We start from the raw sequence: 14707 nt of genomic DNA, 5'->3' as shown, positions 1-14707 counted from the left end.
AGTTGTAGTTTTTTTCACACCAGGAAAATTGTGAATGCTTGCACATATGTTACCAAGATTTTACTTGTGCAGAGAGACAACATTGCAAATTTTCTTTGAGGGCACAATGCACTGTTGATTCAACAGACATTCTACTTATACCATTTCATGAGAATAATTATTCCTCATTTATTTTGAGTTAAAGGATTGACATTTAGCTCACATTTTACTGTTGTCTCAATGTTAAAAATTTTTATTTATAAAATAAATGATAATATTCTCTTAATAATAAAATAATACTAACAATATCTGCTTATTGAAGGAAGTTTAGAAAATCTGAAAAAATAATAAAGCACTAAAAACTAAAAATTGTAGAAAAATCATGAAGAATGAAATAAGACTCAACTCTCATTGCAAATTATAGATCTATTTTTTATTTATTGAAATGACACTGTGTAAGCTATTTTGAAAAGGATTAATGAATAATTATGTAACATAGCATTAGCAACACAGTTTTGTTTTGCTACATGGTATCTCATCCTATGACAGACCAAAAACTTCAAATTGTCATTTGATGTCCTCATCCATCTGCAGATGACAAATTGGAGGCTCTACTCATGAACACAGGGCAGCGATCACTCTAGTTCCTTAAACCTGAGTGTCAGGTCTCCGAGAGCAAAATGACTTGTAAACCAACAAGGTAAAATGCCATTTGGTTGCTGCTGGGGTTTGTACTACTAAATCCCGTATTAAATTTTTTAAAATTTTCTTTTAGAATAAAACGTTAATCTCCAAAACTTTTCTGTGTATCTGAATCAGAGACTAGTTAATATATTTAAAACATCAAGGTCCTGCATTTATACATGGTCCTTCCAATTCCCTATATCTGTGTTTTTATTTCTAACTCTGTGTATGTTTTTTTTTTTCCCTTCAAGTTGACTCTCCAAATTATATAAACTTCAGGCCCCATAAAACCTGGATGCATCCCTGGTATCAACTAAATATGTTTTCATCCAACTTTTTATCTTAGAGAATAATGTTATCAATCAAAAGTATATTGCAAAGTATGAAGATGTCAGTCTTCTCAGATAGGAGCTGTGTAAAACACGTCAGGTTGATAACTTACAATATGCTATTATATTTAATTTGCTTCTCTCCTTCTCACCTTGTTGCCTTTTTATTTCCCCCTCAATACATAACAAAGCATTTGTCTCAGGCATCTGACACCACGGCCTCTTTGCATATTTTTTTGAAATTAACAGACTTAGCGATCCAGCCATAGTTTTTAGATTTATACATGACAGATACAAGTACCAAGCAAAGATGTTTGCAAAGGAAATGGAACTTCACATTGAAAGAAAATCCTACCTTGATTAAAACGAGCTCTAAGTTGATATCATTCTCTAACGCCATAGAATTGTTTCCTGACTCTTTGTTGCTGCAAGGCAAGGAGATGAAATCATTGCCTCCTGCAATAAGGGTTTGGGGTGCTGAGCCTGTTTCCTCACCCACGGATGTAAACAAATGCTCTCCCACACAAAGGAGGGAAGTTTCCTAAGGAATAAGTAGACTGAAATGCCATATTCAGCTCTGCTTTTCCCTAAATGCAATCTAAAGCATCTTGCAGTGGGTTTTAGTAAATTCATGCATATGATCTCAAATTCTTTCGGAAACCAGATGGAATACTGGTATTTCATTTGCTTCCTTGTGGAAGATCAAGATTTCCTAACCATATTTCTCTAATTACTGATTTCATCATTAGGGCCATCTCTAATTCTCCTGTGCAGTATTGATGGTTTCAGCAATCCTGATTCGTTGGAATTTTATATTTACCTCAGATGTAATATAAATTATAAATTCTTGCAGTTACTTTCAGGGAAGCAAGGGAATAGGATGTGTATTAGTGACATCAGTTTATGGTTGCCATAGCCTTGGGGACTTAAAATGGAACTTAGTAGCAAAATGGTATGTATAGAAATAATTCTTGGAGGTAGTTTGATATGATAGGAAAAATCTACCCTGTAAATAGATCAAATCCTTGCTGTGCTATTAACTTCTCCCTCAGCACGTTATTGATTCCTGATTTCAGTTTCTCATGTATAAATTTTGTACTTAATCCTTAATCCTGAAATGATAATTTCAGCCTCCTTTGGCCACTTCATCTTTGCCCTCTCCTTGACAACCAGGTACGAAGTTACAGGATTGTTTTCAGCATCGTTTCCTTGGATCTGTTGCCCTATCTTCATGGTTTATGCCTTTGAAATACAGTGTACCGTTCCCCAAATCTCTACATTCTACGGACATTCCTTCTTCCCCATGGAACACCTATCCTCTCTAATTCGCATGGATTCTCTTCCCCGTTAGTCCAGAAAATTCAGGAAGACGTAGTCTTGGTGCCCTTGCTGAGTGCCTGGCACTTACTAAATTGTCAAGAATAGCAACAATAATAATATTGTTATATACCAATATTTGCCAGTCTGTCAGCAGATGTTTCCTCAAAGTAGTTGGGTTAAAACCCACATATTATGTCCAAATTTGAAAAGCAAATGTTTTAGGAATGTATTGAAATCAAAACCACAAATTCTCTTTCCTTTCCAGAAATTATTATAGGTGTGGCTAGACATGGGAATGAGTCCCTCCACCCTCTGTCTTCCTCTCACATTATGTTTTAGCAATTATGGAAACAAATTATCCTGGGGAAAAAGGCAAAAACAATCCCAACGTATCACTAATGGTCAGATGTTAAAATAACTGTTCAGTCTAAATGTCAGTTATTCTAAGATAGAGAAACTATTGATGTCTAGAAATTGCATAATAAATGTAAATATATTAAATATGTAATTTTAAATACCTTTTCTCAAGATAAATTTTAAGCAAAAAGGAGAAAAGTAGATGCAAAGCCAAATATTGTACTTAAACAAATTGTGGTTTTACCTAACAAAGTATTTACTACAAAAATTTACTTGTTTCTCCATACCATTTGTGATGATCATATAAACCTAGATGTTACAAGCAAGTGCTATTTTTGAATTCATTTTTCATTCATTTATTGATTACAGGCATCTATGCTGTGTGATGCACAATGCTTGTCAGTTTATTTATTACATTATATATTCCATTGGAAGGATCAGAAAATACAGCTTTTTAAATCTATACTGCATCTATAGATCAATATATACTCTTTGGAGTGGGGCATTTGTCCTGGCTTTCCTAATGATGGTCCAGGGTTAAGAACTAGGAGAAGGGACTGTCTCTGATCCAGACCCCCTACAGGTGCATTTATGACAAATTAATTAAGAGGAATGTTAAGATTTACCAAATTTGTACTTAATCCTTATCTTTATTTAATGATGCCCTTATGCATTCATTTTTCTCCCTAGTCCAGAGTTCATTCTCATGAATGAATAAGTGATATCAAAGTAGTATGCAAGCTGCAACCACTTTTCTACATTATTATGAAACGAGTTTGAAAAAGAATGTAAGAAGACATCTGGGGAAAGATGGCAGACTAGGAGGACCCTAAGCAATCCCTCAGCTTTCGGATGCACCTAGACAACACCACAGCACTGTAAACAACCCATAAAATGACCCAGAGGCTGGTAGGACAGGCTCTCCATGGCTAACTGGAGAAAGGAGGCCATTTTGAAAATGTGGGGGGAAAAGAGAATGTGAAGTACCAGTTCATTGTGGTGATGAGGAATGGCCATTTTATGGGTTCATTCATCTATCCAACCAATAGACAAGTAAGATACTCTGATGTAAAGAGTTTGGACGAGGTCAAAATCCTGGCTTTCTCCATAACTTAAAATTTGACCAGGGCAAGTTCACTTCTCTAATTTGCCTCATCTGTAAAATAACTCAGGATGTGGGTGACACTGTGAGAAAAGATGTAGATGTTTCCGCGCGGTCAGGGCTTTCCGCACACACTTTCCTGGAACTTGGACTGAACTGAAAGCAAGCCCCAGAAGCGAATCTGGTGCTGTCTACCCTGCGAGAACTCCAGAGACCTCCCTAAAGAGACCCATCAACATTCCCCTGGAGAGTCCTCAGACCATGGGGACAACCTTATGTCCTTCAAAACTGGAGAAACCAGGCTTGTCACTTCCTGGGGATATTTATTTCCATCCCAAAGGGTTAGAGTAAGATGGCTCAAAGCAGACTCCACAAAGGGAGCTGGACCAATGGTCTCCTTCCCATTCTATGCAAGTAACATGGATTTTCCTCTGTTCCTCCTTACAATGCAGATTCTTCAGAGTAGGGCATTTGCCCTGGCTTTTCTAATGATGGTCCAGGGTTAAGGACTAGGAGAAGGGACTGTCTCTGATCCAGATCCCCTGCAGGTTCACTTAGGACAAATTAATTAAGAGGAATGTTAAAAATGTAACAGTTCATTGTGAAGATTAAATATGTTGATGCATGAAAATGGTCATCACAGTATCCTGTCTATCCTAAGTACTGTTACTGTTTGCTACAGCCATAACCTGCTTCTATGACTGAAAGGCCATTTTCTAAGCACTGCATCATGACATATCCATAGGGAAATATAGAAAATGACAGGGTTATTCAAAATTGTCTGCACATTTTATATAATTCTAGAACAAAAGATTCATGAGAACCCCCAGAACAAAGTCTGAATTTCACTGGTCTTTATGCCTGCTTTCACAAGTCTGACCACTTTCTCTGGGCAGCTGGTGCATGGCTCATTTCAGTATTTACACATGCGGGAAACTTGATATCAAATTAACTTAATTTCCAACTTTCATGTTACCGTTGTTTCTATCAATATCATAACACAACAATAATAGTACTGCTGGTTTCTTAGGATGGCGCTCGAGCCACTAAAATACAAAGAACACGACATGTTCGTGCACAGCTGTTGTTTCAACAGAGCAAGAAATCATATTAGCTATCAGAACATTTTAACATCTAAAAATGGTTCCAAGATAAATTTAAACACTTCTTTAAATACTCTAAGCCTTGGAAAGTGATGAAAGATAAACAAAAGAAGAATTAAAAGAACAGGAGGTCCAAATATAGACAATCACAGGGACATACACACACACACAAGCCTCCACTTCCATTTGTAAATAAAATATTCAGCAAAGTTTTAACTTAAGCATATAAAGTAAAATAAAACTCAGTATGCAGTTCTATAACTAAACTTCTAAATGAAAGCTCCGTTAATGACTATTAACATTTTTCCCCCAGAGGTCTGAGTCTACACCGGTGGTGAGGCGGTACCCAGTGTGAGTACCAGAGGAAGGCAGAGGTGGGAGTGGTTTCTTACCCTCCATGTCCTGTGACCCAGTTGGTCTTTGTTGACCTATTCTAGCCTTTTCAGCTATCAGTCAGGATTTGTCTACAGGGTCCCTGGAGGATCTGTGACTTTCTACTTTTGAGGAGAGGGGGAATGACTTAATACTTCCTGCCACGCTGTAACCCAGCGAATCTCATCAGCCCCCTGGTCACCCTTCACTTACTGGGTTCTCCTTTGGAACCATGGAAATTGTTGTGTTTCTCTTGTGCCCTGTTGGAATGAGGAGGAATGTTGTGGGACTGTTGTAGGTCTGTCCTTCCAGACAGCCCCCACAGCCATTCCTCTGGGTGCTTGCTGCCTCCCCAGGGTTCCACCCAAAGCACTGCGTTCACATACCCTCCACTCTCCACTCCCACGAACCTTTCTGTTCATTCTGTCCCTGTCTCTAAGCTTCCTCCTGGCCCCACCAGCTCTGCACGCCTCCTGCTGGCCCCTGATTCTTTTTCTTCCATCAGACAGAAGACCACTGAATGGGTTGGGGGAGGGATGGTGAGGAAAATTTGCAATATTCTCTAAAAGCTCCAGATAAGCGCTTTTTTTTTTTTTTTTTTTTCATTTCTGTCTTCTATTTCAAACTCTCCTCCGGGGAAAGAGTATGATATTTTCTTTGACTGAACGCTGAAAGGACCAAGGATTAGAAATATATTCCAGGGAGAATCATGACACCAGAGAAATTGGACATGATCTAACAAACCCCAGCATGCTGCCGGATGCAATACAGCTTTCAGAACATAACATCAGAAAGATGGCCAACATTTCTAGGGTTCAGTTTGCTAAACCAGAGGAAAATGACCCCAGATTTTAAAGAAGAGTTAAATATTTTACTATGTTGTGTAAAATGTGTTTTAAAAATAACTATCTCAACTCCTGGTTAGTAGCGTTAATAATTGGTAACTGATAATTATAATAATGTATTAACATTGATTCATTAATTGTGACAAATATGTAATACTAAGGAAAGATGTTAAAGAATGAAACAGTATATAATGCATGGGAATTCCTTGCAACTCTCTTTGCAATCTTTATTTAAATTCAAAACAATTCTGAAAGTGGAAGGATTTTTGAATAGATTTTGAACTTTTATTCACAAGGGAAAGTTGACATTGTATTTAACTGAGAATTATTTATTTCATATTCAGAGCTTATTAGTTTTGTCCTACACAGTATCCAAGCTAAAACTCTTCCATGATTGAATAGTAACTGGGAACGAGTCCACCAGCCTTTAGAAGTTATGCTTTCATGCACATAATGTGACCATTTCAAATCCCAATTATAGATTGCTGACATGGACAGTGGGGCTCCCTTTTAAAACTCAGTAGACAGTTATCTGTGTTTTATTTCTCACATATTAAAGGGAAAAAGAAAATCCCATTGGTTATTCCGTTTATATTAGCCTACACATATCTCTTTTTCCTTTTTTCACATGCATTAAAATACAGGGACTTTGAAGTGTGAACACCAGTTGAAAGATATATCCCTTGTGTAAAAACTGAGCCTCTCAAATTATATGTCTCACATCAGATTCCTGCTACAGCCCTGGACCCATGGGTTCTTTCCTTCAAGTGTTCCTAGTTTTATTGTGATATCTTCTCAGAAAACATGTTTTTGTTTTGTTGGTTTCCTACTAGAGTTTTAGGCTTGTAAATTACACATAACTGACCTTTCTTTACATAAGTCATAAAAGTATGCAAAAGTATTCTGTCTTGTTTTATACACTGGACTTTAACAGGATCAAATCCTGGGGCAGCAAATGAATTAGGAATTTGGTAAAATGCCACTTATTCAGAGTCTCTGAGTGACTTCACTGATGGTGGGTTTTTGCCCCAAATTTAAGAAACTAATAATAATAATAATAATTAAAAACCAGATATTTTAAAATGTATTTTCAGAGTTGTGTGGCTTTAGAGAGACTTGAAAATACGATAGTTGCACACACTTCTGCTTTTACCAAGAAAAATAAATCCAGGTAGCTGGATTCCTTTTCAGTTCTGGAAATTGTTGTGTGATTATCCATTAATTTTCCTTATTAATAAAACAAATAATAAATTCAACTTTATTGTTATCCTAAAGAATTTTCAAAGATGAACCAGAAATGTTAAAAATCTATATGAATTAAAAAGGTATATTGATAGGACAAATAGAAAACTTGACATTGCCATTTTCTATTATCGTCAGCTTCACAGCAAGTGTGTTTTCCAGGAGGGTTATTTTCAGGGAGCATGTTGGGATGCAGAATCTTTAGTTACTTAGGAATATTTGGCATGTCCAACACTGACTGATATTAACTAAGGGAAGAAAAGCGGGAAGAAGGAGGCAGTGCCTGTTCACGTTGGCCACACTGGAAATTTCACGATTCATGGCACTTTGGGCAGAGAGTGCAGAAGGTCTGACCTCCAGAGCAGGTCACAGTGGGTCCTAGACTCGTCACCTCTCTGGTCCTGCCTGAGAGGTCTTCAAAGCAACATCTGAAAGGATGAAACTCTTTCCAAATAACAACTATGTCCTAGAACACAAAGCAGTAATACTCTTAGGAATATGATATTATTCACTCCTGAGTATGGTAAGATTCACAATGGCTAGGATCCCATAAGAAATTACCAGGGATGCAAAGAAACAGGAAAACAGGGTCCCAGATAGGGAGACAATCATTCAATTGATTGAAAATTTATAGACACTAAAGCAGTTATTGTAACTGTACTTCCTAGTTACAAAAGTTAAGGAGAGACAGAAAAGCTATGAAAAGAAACAAATTAAATTTCTGCAAACTACAGTGTCTGAAATACGAAATACATCATATTAAAGGCAGATTCAACATTGTAAACAGAAAGATTAGGGAATTTAATAGCAATAAATACTATCCAAAATGGCACACCAGGAGAAAAGAAGTTTTGGGGTTTGGGAGGGTTTTTTGGGGTTTTTTTCCGGCCATTTTCATCATTTTTAACGTACTGTTCAGTGGTATTAAGAGCACCTCGTTCACGTGGTCCAGCCATCGCTACCGTCCCTCTGTGTCACTCATCATCCCATCCTGAACTCTGGACCCACGAAATAATGACTGTGCATGCCCCACCCTTCCAGCCCCGGGCAATCACCATTCCACTTTCGCTCTCTATGAATTTGCCTGTCGTGTAAGTCCGTTGCGTGCACGGTATCCTGCAGCACTTGCCCTATTTGTGCCTGGCTTCTTTCACTTGCTGTAACGTCTTCCAGGTTCGTCCACACTACAGCCTGTACCACAATCTCATCCATTTTTAAGGCTGAATAATGTTCCAATGTGCATACATACATTCCGTGTATCCAGCCATCTGTTGGTGGGCACTGGGATGGTTTCTACCTTCCTGGGGGTACGGATATCTGTTCCAGTCCCAGTTTGCCGTTCTTCTAGGCATATGCAGAAGAGGAAGTGCTGGATCATATGGTAGTTCTATGTTTAGTTGTTTGAGACCTATCCTATTGTTTTCCACAGGGAGGGCACCTTTTTACATTCCCTCTAGCAATGCACAAGTTCTAGAATTTCTCCACATCACACCCAACTCTTCTCCTTATGCATCTATTTGATGTCTTTTCAGTAAACAATACTGGAGATAACTAATCTCCAAACAAACTTATTTACATCTAGCATCTCTCTTTTCTTAAGGTGATTTTTTAAAAAATCTTTGTAATTTTCCAGGACTCTGGAAAAATCTCAGAGACAGTTTCATATGTGGAAGATAGATGGAAATTTTTTTTCCTTTTTCTAAATACATGATGTGATATTGGAAAGACAGCTCACCTGGTTAAGGCAGGATTATGCGTGCCTGAGAAACAATACTTGAATACCCATTTCATCAATCTGACAATAACATATTTTTGTAAGATTTGTTGTTGTTGTTGTTTTTTTTTACTTTTAGAGAGAGAGTGAGTGAGGGGGCTGGGGGCAGAGGGAGAGAGAGAATCCCCAGCAGACTCCCAGCTAAGCGTGGAGCCCTATACAGACTCTATCCCACACCCAAACTGAAACCAAGAGTCTGAAATTGAGTCTGAAGCTTAACCAACCGATTGAGCACCCACCCCATCAATAATATATCTTAAAACAAACAGAAGATACCTTAGCTCATTCAAAAGTGAAGGAGTTATAGGATAATTTTTAAAATCAATGATATAGTAAAGTTAGCCCTGGCAGATAACTTGTTCTAGTGACACACAGAGTCTCTGCTACTTGGGGAGATTACCTAGAAGGTAATTAAGAATTTCAATTATCCATTGTCAAGAACTCTAAGACCAGCTTATAGTTTTAACAGGGAAAAAGCTAAAGTCTGGTTTTGCATTACTAAATATTTATAGTTTCACAAATATTTTATTCCTTATGGATAAGAGCCAATTTTGAAAAAATTTTAATACATTTTATTCCTTCTTTTCAGAATCCTTATTTACAGTTCTTATAAATGCAAGAAACATTTTTAAAATTTCCTTCCTGCCTACCTTCTACAACATTTTCTATCCATACACGTGTGTCTGTCACATTCTCTTTTATTCTGGGGAGACCACACTTCATGACAAAGTACTCGTTTTCTCTCTTAAACGACAAAAGCTCACCTTAATGGCTTGCACACACGCCTGAACGTCTGTCACTCTGCACTCCTGGTGTAGTCTCAATGATCCATAGTAACTCTAACTTTAAGCCAAAGAAACTTATATTCCACAAATGTGAGAACGTGGATGTGAAATGTGAAAACGTGTGGAATATACTATCAATTTACAGATTAGCAAAATGTCTGATACCTGTTACACATCCTTCTACGCCCTCCGATGCTACACTTCCACCATGTTTAGCAACATGACCCAAAGGTAGCGCCACTCCATAGCATATCAAGATTTAAACAGCAGCAGTATGCGAATACCAAAGAATGTTTCATAGTCAAAGTTTTAGTACTCACAGATACTTAGAAATTATTTAGGCATTCGGGGATTATTTATTAATCTACTCCATGTTTTATAAAACCAAGTACATAAGTAAATTATCCAAGGATCTTTAAAATTATGCTTAAGTTACATACTACAAAACATAATTACTGTTGATATTAAAAAGTTGCCAGAGTAATGATTCAATGTAACTGAATAAAGTAAATGAGTTTTTGTAATTGTATCTATTATATAGGGATGATGTTAACTTATTTCATTAGTAAACACATAAGAGAAATTTAGGAAGTTCAGATTATTAGGTTTTTTTTTCATGATGAAAGAAACCCAGAATTTATTTTTAAAATAAGGTGTATATGGATGGTTCTGTTGGCTAAGTGTATGACTCTTGATCTCAGTTCCGGTCTTGATCTTGGGGTTGTGAGTTCAAGCCTCACACTGGGCTCCACGTGAGGCATGAAGTCTCCTCAAAAAAAAAAAAAAAAAAAAAAATCAAATGTATAGTTGAATTATTCTTCTCATGGATAAATCAAAGAAAACTGGTTTTCCTTTTTAAGCAAAAATTATTAAGCTGGTCTTGTTTACTGAAAGACTCACCTCAGTTATTCTCCTTAGATTCTTAAAATGTATCTGAATCAGCAGGGGTTTTTCTTTCTTAAAAGTCTAGCACATGTACAAAATCAGAAGTTTCTTATTTGGGGTGAATTTTGAAACTATTAGATTTTTTTAAAGCTTCAATCAAAGAGAGCACCTTTAATTCAAGAGATGTTCCCTCATATTTATAGGTGTCTCCTGCAGTTAGGAAAATAGTTCACGCTCTGCTGGGAACTAGTTCTGAAATGCAGACATACAGGCCCACAGACACATAGAGATGCAAACCTTCAGTCCAACCTCAGTTAGCAGTGAAAAGAAAGACAGAAAGATAATTCTACCAGATAAAAAGCTATTCCCTTTCTCAGTGAATGCAATATCTTAATGGACCTAAGCAAGCTCACAATCAGACGAAACTCCAATGACTGACAAACTGAATTCCCTGCCTTCTCTCACCCGGCAGGCAATAGCTATCCGAATTTATGCAGTAGAGATCACCAAATGCTCAGACCATTAGATCAAATTTCCTACCAATGCTACCACAGAAGGGGAATGACTTCCTGTCCAGGCAGGAGGCAGAAACGAAACATCAGAAAGAGGAGAGCGGGAGTTCAGTTTTATTGCTGCTCGCAACACACTCGGGGAGGAGAGAAAAGGTGCACTTGAGTTTAAACAGTCCCGTGAGGTGCTTTTCCTAAGCAAAATAGTTGACTTTGTTCCCACTGGGTTTCTTGGTTAAACTTCCAAAACTTTCAATGCGTCATTACCAAATATATTTTAAAAACAAACAAACAAATGAAAGACCTCTTCATTTGAGAAAGAGAGAAAGTTGGGGCGGGAGGAGGGGTAGGGAGCAGAGGAAAAGGGAGGGAATGCCAGGCAGGCTGCCCACTAAGCACAGAGCCCGACAGGGGGCTCGATGCCAGGACCCCACAGTCATGACCTGAGCCAAAACCAAGAGTTGGGACAGTTAACTGACTGAGCCATCCCAGCGCCCCTCAAATACACTCTTAAAATGAAGTTTTAAGCCTGGGTGGCTCCGTGGGTTAAGCCTCTGCCTTTGGCTCAGGTCATGATCTCAGGGTCCTGGGATCGAGCCCCGCATCGGGGCTCTCTGCTCAGCAGGGAGCCTGCTTCCCCCTCTCTCTCTCTGCCTGCCTCTCTGTCTACTTGTGATCTGTCTCTCTCTGTCAAATAAATAAACAAAATCTTAAAAAAAAAATGAAGTTTATAAAAGTGAGATGAATATAGACCAAAGATTTGTTTAGTCCACCAGCTAAAGAACTAGTAAGATATTATGACCAGTTCGAAAGGCCCTTAAGAAGACAAGTATAAACAGAGGGTAAGAATGTTGGGTTAAGATACAAAACCAATTAATGTAAAAAAAAAAAACAAACACATATACACAAAGCCTTCTGTTTTATCTTGGGAGAAAAATCATTTGCATCTCTACCAGACAAAAATCTACAAGTTAAAATGTAACTTTATTTAGTCTAGAACTTGTAATCAACAGTAAGTAGTGAACAGAACTCTGGGTCTTCTCCTGGCCCTCAACCCCATGTGACATTAAAGGAATGTACCACACACATTTTTGCTACATTGCCACACTTTGTTTAACTTTGTTGTCCCAAATTCAATTTTCTTTGGAACCTCAACAGAATTTCTAAATATTTAAATGGCACAATCAACAGGCACCTAAATCTTTGAATTATCCCAGCTCTTCCCAGACCTCCCCCCATTCTACACCCACCCACAGTTTTAGCCGCCCGTTTCTCCTCTTCATGGACATCAAGTCCTACCACAGTGATACATACACACTGCATTGGGAAAGAGAAGACCCAAGTTCAAGTCCTAGGTTCACTACCAACTAATCTCTTGATCCTTGGCAAATTATTTTCCCTCTAAATTCCAATATCCTTCTTTACCATATGAAGACAATAATCCCCACACATATTGGATAAATAAAGCTGTAAAACGCATGGCCCACCTCCCATCACTGTCTTCAGCTCAGATCATTTCTTGGAGGGATTAGCTCTGGGTTACGCAAGAGGATTTTCTGAGATGAGGCAAATGCATTGTATCTGAGTTGTCCAATACAATAGCCTTGCATTCAAGTGACCATTGAACAATGAAATGTGGGTAGCCCAACAGAGAAATTGTTTTTTTTCAAGTGATTTCTTTTTTTTTTTTAATTTTATTTATTTATTTGACAGACGGAGATCACAAGTAGGCAGAGAGGGAGGCAGAGAGAGAGAGGGGGAAGCAGGCTCCCTGCCGAGCAGAAAGCCCTATGCGGGTCTCGATCCCAGGACCCTGGGATCATGACCTGAGCCGAAGGCAGAGGCTTAATCCACTGAATCACCCTGGCGCCCCCCTCAAGTGATTTCATTTTAAGTGATCTAACTGTAAATAGCATCCTATGGTTAGCGGGTAACATGTAGGACAGTGTGGGTACAACAGCAGTCAGAGCAGGAGGTCGTGAGGTTGCGGACATGGGGCTACACAGTGAATCGTTAATTCCTGCCGATCGGATTGGAAGAACTGGCGTAGCACTTAGGGTACCTGAAATTCTTGCTTCGCTATATTTTAAGTGTAATCTCAGTAAGGTCACTTTCACTTGCTGAATAAAATTTTTAAAAAACAATCCTTAGGCTGAGCCCTAAAGTTGGAGAGGGGGTGCTCCTGGTTCCTGGGCATTGAGCACATTCAATCTGCCAAACAACGTGTCCATATTTACGACATTCTTTGTTTTATATTGTTGTTGGCTTTTGGGGGGTGTTTAGCTCCTTTGTCTGATTGTCTTTTTTAAACTGTTTAGTACCCAAACAACTTAAATAAATTCTTCGGAAGTTCTATGTTTGGACCTTCCTACCGTGCGGCACCCCGGGCTGAATTGCCTCCGTGTGTAAACAGCGTGATACATGCGGTGTTCCTGAGCTGGGCTTCCCTGACCGCGTGCCCGAAACATCACAGCCACGTCCGGTGATAGCAAAATGGAGTCTGCAAAAGGGAAGCTTCTTATAAGTATGGCAGGGAAAATCTGGGTTTTCAGAAGCAGGCTTTATTTCAAATACTTTAATTTCCCACAAGGAACATGTGAATGTCTGATCAGATATTTTATTTTTTTACAAGATTTTATGTAGTTCTTTGAGAGAGACAGAGAGACAGAAAGACAGAGAGAGAGAGAGAGCACAGGCAGAGGGAGAAGCAGACTCCCTACTAAACAAGGAGCCTGATTCGGGGCTCGATCCCAGGACATTGAGATCATGACCTGAGCCGAAGTCAGACCTTAGCAGACTGAGCCACCCAGGTGCCCCAGATCAGATATTTTAAATCTTAATTCTTGGCTTGGAAAAATATAAACCTACTGACTGATAGGTGTTAAATGCGTGTGTGTTGATTTACCCTATTAATTAGTAAGTTGTAGGATTTAAAAATTCACTGTACTCCATTCGCTCACCTAAAAAAATGTAATATGGAAGCTCAAATGACCAAGTTTGAATTCCAGGGAAACGGGCAGTCTTTTTATAAATTTAAGAGCTTTAATAAAAACAGAAAAAGTCAGTTTCCTGCCCAGCTGAGAAATTGTCACATCACGCAGAAACAGCCTACGCGGTGTTTCCTTAACGTGGTGCCACGTTCCTCTCTTTGTTCACCGTCTACTGGTGGAGACCACCCACCTCCCAGACCCCCACACCCTCAGGATACTGCAAAGGACACAGCAGTTTTGATTCTCACAGCCCCGGAACTCACTTTTTTAGTATTTAAAAACATAAATATCCTGAGTTGGGTAAATGATCATGCTACGTTAGAAACCACCTACGCAGCCTGTTTGCAAACTGTGGTTGATGAAACATGAGGCAGTTTGCATCAGCATGAGAGCATTCTAGAGAAAGTTCCAGGGCTCCATTGCAGACAAGA

The sequence above is a fragment of the Martes martes genome (genome assembly GCF_963455335.1).
Source record: "Martes martes genome assembly, chromosome: 3".
Classification (NCBI taxonomy): domain Eukaryota; kingdom Metazoa; phylum Chordata; class Mammalia; order Carnivora; family Mustelidae; genus Martes; species Martes martes.
The sequence above is the reverse complement of the archived record's forward strand: the minus strand, read 5'-3'. Positions refer to the sequence as shown.